Raw genomic sequence first — 10,522 nt, forward strand, 5'->3', positions numbered from 1 at the left:
ACTTCACAGACGGCGCCGACAACACATACCCAAAACCAAGGAAAAGAAATCCCCAAGAATGAGGTAGGCCTGGGGCCGAGACCGGGTCGGGCCTACCCGTCTGGTGATGAGACGCGGAGCGGCGATGGCCCCGCAACCCGCGGGCCTCGTGGACAGTGCCTGGCAGGGGGTGGGAACGGGGCCCCCTTGGTCGCACTATCTCAGCGCGGGGGGAAACAGGAGGGGGTTGCTGATGCTCGGGGTATAGAGGATCTTTATTATGTGCGACGAGCGTCTCCACCTCGGCCAGGTCGCGCTGTCGGCCTCCCTCGGGTGCAGCTTCCTGCACGACGCGAGCACCCCCTCGTCTGGTGTCGCCGCCTTTCCACAGCTCCGTCCCCTCCGTTCCGACTCCAACGCACACGACGAGCAGCTCCACCGCCCGCGAAGTCTTGACCCTTTGCTTCCGACTCTCCTCTTCTTGACTCTCCGACCTCGTTCTGCTGACTCTTCTTTTGGACTCTCCCCCCGCGACTCTCTTGCAACTCTCCCTCGTTCGACTCTTGCGACTCCCCGACCCCTCGTTCTCGTTCTGCTGACTCTTTCGCTCCGACTTTTACGACTCCTTTGACTGACGAACACCGTCCTTTTATCCCCCCCCGTAACTTCGCCTTTGACCCCCTCCCTTTGACCTTTCACCTCGCTCCCCATTGGCCCGAGAAAAAGTGGGCGTGAAGGCTTTTTGATCCACAAATTTGCATATATCGATCGCCCTGGGGCGGGGCCAGTCGCCCCTCGCTCACCGATTGGACGGCAAAAAGTGGGCGTGTGTCGTTTTCGATCCGTTTTTGAAGCAGAAAATCCGTGATTTTGTACACGCTGTTCAACGTGCGCCCTACACGAGTCCAGCATCGGTGCCCATGAGTGGCGCGAGATGACGGTGATGCGATGGTGGCGAGTTGCGACGGTAAAGGTCATGGCGGTTGTGGTGAAGCGGCGTTGTGGTTGGTGGTTGTTGTTGTGGTTGTGATGGTGGCGATTGGTCCAAAATAAAGATAGTAAAAGAAAAACGGCTATCCTGAAGAGTCGCAGCACGTATAAATGACATGTATTCCCACTAGACAACGGGTTTGGGCCTAACTACACATGCACTTACCGAGATACCTCACCTAAGGGACCTGAATGGTGGTTTGCGAATCTGGTAACCACAACACTACCCCCTTCCCTTTTTACAGACTCGTCCCGAGTCGTCAAATTTTCGTGTGCCATCATGTGTAGTTTTCCCCTAGTACACTTTACCTACGGATCCCTGAGTGCGACATTCATGGTATTCGTGTCCCCAAAATAAATAACCTGAGGGCTGCGTAACTACCTAAACAAACTCACTCACACGGACGACTTAAATAAAATTGCCGGCGCTAAGACATACATGCCGGGGGCGCACTCATATGTACAGTACATCTTAACCTTAACTTACAAATCTTACACTAAACCATGGCCCAGGATCATTGAACTCTGCAAAAGAAAGCAGTTAGCAGGGAGCCAGGCTGCCCGCATGCAGTCTCTGGCTCAAAACAATGCAGGTGACAGGGAACGTGGCTGGCTGCTCACACGCAGTCCAAGGCCTTCCCTTTTGAACTGAACTCAGTGAACCACAACGGTGCTTGGGCTGCACAACGCAGTCTCCGTGCCAGCTCAAGTGGCACACGCAATGAGCACAACGAATGGATGCATGGACACAAACACGGTGCACGGGCCGCCACTGCAGGCCCGTGTTGTAGCTGCCAACAGGGCAGTTCTTGCAGCTTGCAAACTGTTGCTTTTACGATCCTGGCGCACACGGAAATGAACAGGGGGGGGGCAAAGCAAAAATTGAACGGGGCTGGTGAACGTGGGCAGTGGGCATGGCATGGCAAAGGCAGCAGGCAAACACAGCCCGCAGAAGAAGGCCGCTGCAGGCAAACACAGCCGGCAGATGAACTGGCCGGCACAGGCCTTGAAGTACCACAGCTGCAGACGAAGTGGCCGGCACAGGCCTTGCAGCAACACAACAGCTGCCGATCAAGTGGGCCGGCACAGGCCTTGAAGTAACACAGCCAGCAGATGAAGCTGGCCAGCCTTTGCCGTTCAGTGGAGGTTGGTGGAGGGAGTGCGGTGGTGCTGGCCACTTGGAAGGCGGGCTCGGACCTACCTACCTGTCTCCCTCCCAACCTATCGCCTTTGCCTGTCACTGTACATACCCACTCCCTTAATTTGTGAAAAACCAATTTAGCCCCCTTAATTTTTTTTTTTTTTTTTCCTTCCCCACTATAAATCGTCCTCTAACCCCCTTTATCGTCCTTGTTCGGCTAACCTATTCTGTCACCTAGCCTACTCCCAACCCCTACGTTCCCTTCCCGGAGGGGAATAAGGGAGAGCTAACGTCCTGTGTCGAGGCCCAACTCAAGCCTCAGAATGGCCTCCCCAGAGTTCGGCGATCTATAACCAAAGTGGGTCCAGCGGCCCACAACGACAGCGAGGGGATGGATGGTGCGGAGGGGTACATCTCCTAATCTACCCTATCCATTTAACAGTTAAACTACCCCGGGGCTTTCAACAAGCGCCTCTCGCTTAAACTATTGGTTCTAACAACCCAGATTCCCGTCGCCTGTGTTGGTGTCCTCACAATTTCGGGCCTCGCCCCCCAATTTTCTCTCCGTGCCCTCACACGGTCTCCTGGCTGGGACACGTGGCTCCCTTTGGCAGGCACGACCCTCTGCCGAATCTCCCGCTATGGCACCCCGGGCACTACACTGCCTCCGAGCCTACCAGCTCCCTAACACCGGGGAGCGCCCCCATGGCACCTCCCCTGAAACGCACACGTGGCAGGCCGGCCTCCCGGGCCCCTTTCCGAGGGTCACCCGTGCCCACAACACTGCCCACGCGGCTAATGGCGCCCGGGCCCCCGCACCAAGCAGGCGCACCCGTGCCCACTACTCTATCCCGGCCCCCATGGGCCCATGGCCTACCACGGCCGACTAGCCTGGTGCCCGGGGTACCCACTCAGCGATACTCACCTTTCGCAGCCACGCTCCCAAGCCCGTCAACAGGGCTCCTGCACCCCTCCAAATGGGTCTCGAGCCTACTTTCCCACCAACAGCAAAACGACCTCCATTTTTCAATTTGACTAACCCAGCTAACTCACTTTACTCTGACCCCGGGGTCCCTTGGGCGGGAGTCACTCCTCCCCCCAATCACTCATCGCACCATGCATTCCCCATTCGCTCCATTCACACAGACCCGCTGGCCTCACTCACTCATCATGTACTCGCCTCACAACTCTTCAATACACACACCGCTGAACTCTGCCATCCTTCTAACTACCTCCCCTAACTAACTCGTGCTCCCACGTCGTCCCTTAAACTATAGCACGTTCCTTTTAACACTACGTAGCTAAACTACGTCCCCTCTACACATTCATAGTCTGTCACTGTCTCCAAATCATCATTTTATTTCCCAACCTAAAGCTCACTAAATCCCTCTACCTAATCCATTCCACGGACTCCATGAGGACTTACCCCTGCCCCATGAAGTCGGTCTAACTAAGCTAACCCTTCCCCCTAACTAGTTTTCATCCTGTGCCCAGGTAAGGGGGTCTTTCACCCCTTGCCCAGGAATCCTGTACACCCGAAAGTGAGGCTTGCTCTTTTTTTTTATTTCTTTTCTTCTTTACATGCGCAGCACCTGCGCGGCAACTCAGAGCTCGCGCCCTTTACACCTGCCCGTGACGTCATGCAGCTGCACGTGTTCCTCGTCCCTCCTTGGACGGGACCATCCGGCAGAGATACCCCTCCTGCCGGATTCCAACCCCACGTGCAGCCATGGCGTCACCGTGCGCATAAAAAAAAAAAACACAAGCCACACGTCTCGAGGGGTTCCCCACGCGAACACATGTGCTTTGCCCGTTGGAGCTTCACACACGATCGCGTGGAGAACCCGTCCGGTCCAAATCCATTTACCTGCCTAAACTTTGTCCGTCCGCGGGATCGGCAAATACACCGCGTGCGTTTCCGGACCGGGACTTCACTCCCGCAAGCGAGCACGTGGCGGTCTCGTGCGTTGCACAGCACGAACCGCGTGCTCACTGCTGGGTGAACCCGGCACGGTCCTCGAAACAACTACAGCCGCTACTCGGCTTTCTCTCCTCTGTCGCCGTCTCCGTCGCCATTCCACACACGCACACCTGCGTGTTACGACGCACACAGTCCACACCATCACATTCACACGGGGAGACGCGGCTGCGTGCTCCCGCATGCCAACCGACATCTCCCTCTCATACCGCTCTCTCACACACACGGTCTCCCTGGCACACAGCGACCTTGCACACGGCCGTTCACTCACGCGTGCCTCACTACTCACACAAACCATACTACTCACACGTGGTGCTCTATTCACTCGCGCGGGGGCACTCACCCGCGGTGCCTCACCCACACACGCGGGGGCACTCACCCGCGGTACCTCACTCATACACACGGCGACACTCACACACGCGGTCTCTTCCACACAACGTCCCTCACTCATACACGCGGGGGCACTCACCCGCGGTTCCTCACTCATACACGCGGGGGCACTCACCCGCGGTTCCTCACTCATACTGGCCGTTTCACTCACACACACGGCCTCTTCCACACACGGTTCCTCATCCACACACGGTGCCTCATCCAAACACGGCGTGCTGGGAAGCACGCACTCCAGCACCATCGCCACCACACCACTCACACACGGGGTCGCTTCCACACACGGGGACGCACTCACACCTTGCACCACACACACAGGGACAACCATACTGGGGATTCGTGTCCCCACAAGGGTCTCCGGGGCCTCTATACCCCCCAAGCTTTCCGTGCACCCGTCCACAGCACCCGTCCCCTCAACCTCGCAAAACACGACCGAACTCACCTGGTCGTGACTCGCCTTAAGGGGGCATACTCCCTCCCCTCGTTCCTGGAGGAGGCCATCCCGCTGCTCGCACCGGGTCCCTACACGCTCCGCGAGCTCAACCCCATTATCCTCCACTACCTCCGTGTGTGTGTGTGCGTCACTTACCCCGTCTTCATCGTGTAGTCTTCCCTCTATCGTTCCCATCTCCCGTGTCTCTGCCAACTCTTCACCCTTTACCTCCCTTGTCTCAACTATTATTTTTTCCTTTGTCGTCACCTCGTGTCTCGTCTCACACGTTTTGGTCTCCCCATTTAATTTTTCCCTTTCGGTCATCGTCACGACCCTCGCCCAACACGTTCCACGAATTATTTTTTCACCCGCCTCCACCGCGGGCCTGTCAGCAGCTGCACCCCCTTCCAGCTCGTTTGCTCCCACACGTGGAGTCGCCATTCCCAGCTCCCTGGTCACGGCCTTCATGCCCGCCTGCAGGCATCGGCCCATGTTCTGCGTCTCACCCCGCAGCTCTTTCATTTCTTCCCTCATTTGCTGTGTATTCGCATCCATCGTCGTTTTCACTTCATTTGTATTTGTATCCATCTTTTCATCCATTTTTTGTGTATTCGCATCCATCTTTTCATCCATTTTTTGTGTATTCGCATCCATCTTTTCGTTTATGCCTTTCATTTCGTTCTTCATATTCGCATACATTTTTTCGATCATTTTCGCATTCATCTTTTCGTTCATTGCCGCCAGCATGGCGCATAGCTGGGCCATGTTGGATGCACTCAGCTGAGCCGTTTCGGCAAGGGTTGGGGAAGGGTCTTGGTGGAGAGGGGGGGGGGGAGGTGTCATACACCGCGGCCGCTGCCGCACCCACCTCGGGCCCTGGGTTCAGTTGGGCGAGTCCGTGTTCCTGCACAATCAACATTTCCTGCTCGGGGATTCCATCCTGGACCATGGATTCTACACATTCTACATCCATTTCTAATACCCCCGGCTCCCGCTCGCCTTGAGACGCCATCTTGCTTCTCGTGAAGGGTTAATTTGTTCGCTCGTAATTTGGAGGGAATCGGGGGTCGCTTCTCTCACCCCTGGACCGATTCCCGTGAATTTAGCCGGAGACAGGACAGCCCGTTTTCCTGTTCTCCGATACCAGTGCCGCGAGGAGGGCGATGAATTTGTATCCCACTTCTGACACCAGTGTTGCGGTCTTCGCGCCCGCCGGCGTGCGAACGGCCACGTAACTCGAATCGCGGCACGTCGCCCACCGGACGGACAATCCAGTTGTGACCCTCTCGGACTAACGCCGGGAACCAGTCACGGGTGGACCTTTCGGTCTCACCACGATCGAGCCAATCAGCCCCCGCGTGGGATAGGGTTGCTCGCCAAATTCGAACTACCTAAGTACCCACGCGGAGGGTAGACCGGGCGATCGCACCTCGCCGCAGGTCGACTTCGGACACGGGCCACTTAAGCGACCCGTTCCGTACTATCAGAATAACCGAGCGGTGTTATCGTCGACCTCGACGGTTCGATTAATTATCGGGCGTACTCAGCCCACTACCAACCCTTTACGTGAAGCAAGATGGGGATTCAATGGAGGAAAAGACGAAGCGAAGCGGGAGAACAGTTCAACAATAAAGCACATTTATTCGCGACGAACGGAAAGCACACAAATACAATTCCACCAAATGCACACAAAAAAAGAAAACACAATTCCATTTACACAAAAAGCAAACATAAAAGTGAAAACACAGTGCAGAGCTAATACCGACGACCGAGCACACGGCAACACTTATACAATTCTACTTCACAGACGGCGCCGACAACACATACCCAAAACCAAGGAAAAGAAATCCCCAAGAATGAGGTAGGCCTGGGGCCGAGACCGGGTCGGGCCTACCCGTCTGGTGATGAGACGCGGAGCGGCGATGGCCCCGCAACCCGCGGGCCTCGTGGACAGTGCCTGGCAGGGGGTGGGAACGGGGCCCCCTTGGTCGCACTATCTCAGCGCGGGGGGAAACAGGAGGGGGTTGCTGATGCTCGGGGTATAGAGGATCTTTATTATGTGCGACGAGCGTCTCCACCTCGGCCAGGTCGCGCTGTCGGCCTCCCTCGGGTGCAGCTTCCTGCACGACGCGAGCACCCCTCGTCTGGTGTCGCCGCCTTTCCACAGCTCCGTCCCCTCCGTTCCGACTCCAACGCACACGACGAGCAGCTCCACCGCCCGCGAAGTCTTGACCCTTTGCTTCCGACTCTCCTCTTCTTGACTCTCCGACCTCGTTCTGCTGACTCTTCTTTTGGACTCTCCCCCCGCGACTCTCTTGCAACTCTCCCTCGTTCGACTCTTGCGACTCCCCGACCCCTCGTTCTCGTTCTGCTGACTCTTTCGCTCCGACTTTTACGACTCCTTTGACTGACGAACACCGTCCTTTTATCCCCCCGTAACTTCGCCTTTGACCCCCTCCCTTTGACCTTTCACCTCGCTCCCCATTGGCCCGAGAAAAAGTGGGCGTGAAGGCTTTTTGATCCACAAATTTGCATATATCGATCGCCCTGGGGGCGGGGCCAATTCGCCCCTCGCTCACCGATTGGACGGCAAAAAGTGGGCGTGTGTCGTTTTCGATCCGTTTTTGAAGCAGAAAATCCGTGATTTTGTACACGCTGTTCAACGTGCGCCCTACACGAGTCCAGCATCGGTGCCCATGAGTGGCGCGAGATGACGGTGATGCGATGGTGGCGAGTTGCGACGGTAAAGGTCATGGCGGTTGTGGTGAAGCGGCGTTGTGGTTGGTGGTTGTTGTTGTGGTTGTGATGGTGGCGATTGGTCCAAAATAAAGATAGTAAAAGAAAAACGGCTATCCTGAAGAGTCGCAGCACGTATAAATGACATGTATTCCCACTAGACAACGGGTTTGGGCCTAACTACACATGCACTTACCGAGATACCTCACCTAAGGGACCTGAATGGTGGTTTGCGAATCTGGTAACCACAACAGTATTAATATTTGCATTATTTCTGTAATAATTAAATTCTAGTTTCAAACGAGTTGAAATTAGGGATTGGAAATGCAAAATCACGTTACATTTGTCAAAGGGTTTGCTTTTCATTTTGGCATTTCTTGACAGGTAGATCGCTAATTTTGCCTCTGATAGGACATCAGTTCAAAAACATTAACAAGTTTTCATTACCTGAATTGACTCTGAGGCCAAAAATAAAAAACCGGAGTGAAAAGGGGACATTTACCCGATTAAATATATTGTTCAATAAAAGAAAAAGGGGGCACAATCGTACAAATCAATATATCCATGGAACAAATCTTCAGTGATGTTACAAAAAGGACAAAGCGCTGATACAGCAACATCAATTCGGTTGACAAAAGTGTTTGTTGGCAGTGACCAGTGAGCAAGTCTCCATTGCAAGTCACCTGTCCTTTTTGTTATTGGTGTGCAATACATCGATTTCCATGCAGGTTCAGAAGGGGTGGCATACTGCAAAAGTGTTTTCCATCTTAGTACTCCTACTGCAGAGGTATTTATATTAATAACAGAAAGACAGAAACGATAAATAGATTTACTGTCAAGATTAGTAAATAAACAAGAGCCAATGCTGACTGGAGATGGAGTAAAACTAGTGAATTGGACAAGTAAGCTCGGAAATGAAGGCTTATTGGGTTTCCATTTGACCTCAGTACTCCACTGCAACCCGTTTAAAGGATGTACGGATGACATCTACAAGTACTTTACCTACAGCTTTTAATGACCTGGTGCCAGTGATTTCAGCAATTTCTTTAACAGATTTCCAGCAACAATTGGATGTGTCACGAAGATGCCAAACATTTTTGATACCAGCTGAAATGAAGTTTTGTGAAAAGCAATGGCTTTTGGGAACATTGGGAAAGAGTGGGTTGAGGAATGGAGGTTCTCCCACAAACATTTTGATGTCATGCAAATCCCTCTGGCGGGTCACCACTACTGCTTGCCCAGCATTCAACAGACTCTGGTAAAACAGAGGAAGGTGAGACGTGTCAATCTTTTTTGATTCAATTAGGAACAACTCAAGGCCGTAGCCGAGCAATCCAGCTTGTCTCAATATTCGTTGTGCTACGGGGCACCAGGGCAGTTTTTCCACATTGATCGCTCGTTGCATCGACTTCAGCCGAAAGGCCATCAGATGACACTTTACGTCAATGAGCCCTTGGCCACCATCAGACAAGGGGCGACAGAGTAAATCTGACCGCAACCAATGATGACCATTCCAAAAAAAGTTTACCAGTATCTGTTGCATCTCTTTAAGCAAGATATCTGGTGGCTGTAAACAGATGAATTTGTGCCACAAGACAGAGGTAACTAAAGTATTAATAATTAGTATACGACCTCTGAAAGACATTTGCGGAAGGAACCTTTTCCATTTGTTAAGACGTTTGGTTACGTGATCTACCACTCCTTCCCAGTAAATAAGGGAGTACTGGTGAGGGCCAAGATAAACACCTAAGTATTTCAACCCCTCTCTCGTCCACCTTAGATCTTTGGAAGAGACTGAGGTGGCACTAAGGGAAGCCCACCGGATGTACATTGAGTTGAGGACACCCACAGAGCTTTACTCTTTTGCCAATTACACTGCAAATGTGAAGCAAGATGAAACCTACATAAAGAGCCAAGAAGAGTGGTTAGATCCTGATCATTTTTAATTACTATACAGACATCATCAACATATACAGACATGACGATAGGGTGTTCTTCTGGAGACGGTACAAAGCCAGAAAGAGAATTCCTAAGATTAATTAGCAATGGCTCAAGAGAAAGGCGAAACAGTTAACCTGACAATGGACAGCCTTGCCAAACACCCCTCTGAACCTGAATGGGTGAACAAAGACCATCGTTTACCTTACACAAACTAGATATATTGTTGCATAACAACTTAAGAAAACCGATGAACCTTTCACCCAGACCGAACTTTTGCAACAAATGAAACATATAAGTGTGATCAATACTATCAAAGGCCTTTTTGACATCAAGGAAAATCAAACCAACCCCTTCTTCCTCTTTAAGAGGAATCAATCAATCAAATCTCTAATTTAAAAAATATTATCAGAGATTGATCTCCCTGGAACACAGTAGCTCTGGTCAGGGTGAACGAGAGTCCCGATAACAAGTTTTAGCAGATTGGCAAACAATTTGGAAAAGAGTTTGTAGTCAGAACACAGTAATGAAATGACGTTCTTGCAACTGACCCGCCAAATGACCTGCTAGTTCTTTATTTGACGGAAATCGTCACTTTTTGGGAGAAGACAAACCACTCCTCTTCGACAGCTGAGAGGCAGTATGCCAGAATGTAAACTTTCTTGCAGAACCAACAGCACTTCTGGACCTAAGATGTCCCAAAATGCTGTAAAAATTCCACTGGACGTCCCTCGATTCCAGGGGCTTTTCCACGTTCAAAGCTATTCAGAGCTATGCTGAGTTCCTCCAGGGTAAGTGGCTTTTCAAGAGCTTGACGCTGACCACAACTCAAAGAAGGAACATGATTTGTCATCTCCTCAACACAATATTTACACACAGATTCCTTCACAAATAAATCAGAAAAATAATTTTTCACAAGTCTTTTAACGTCACTTTCATT

This window comes from Eptatretus burgeri, chromosome 13 (assembly GCF_056783735.1).
Source record: "Eptatretus burgeri isolate ZD-2024b chromosome 13, Ebu_testis_v1, whole genome shotgun sequence".
NCBI lineage: Eukaryota > Metazoa > Chordata > Myxini > Myxiniformes > Myxinidae > Eptatretus > Eptatretus burgeri.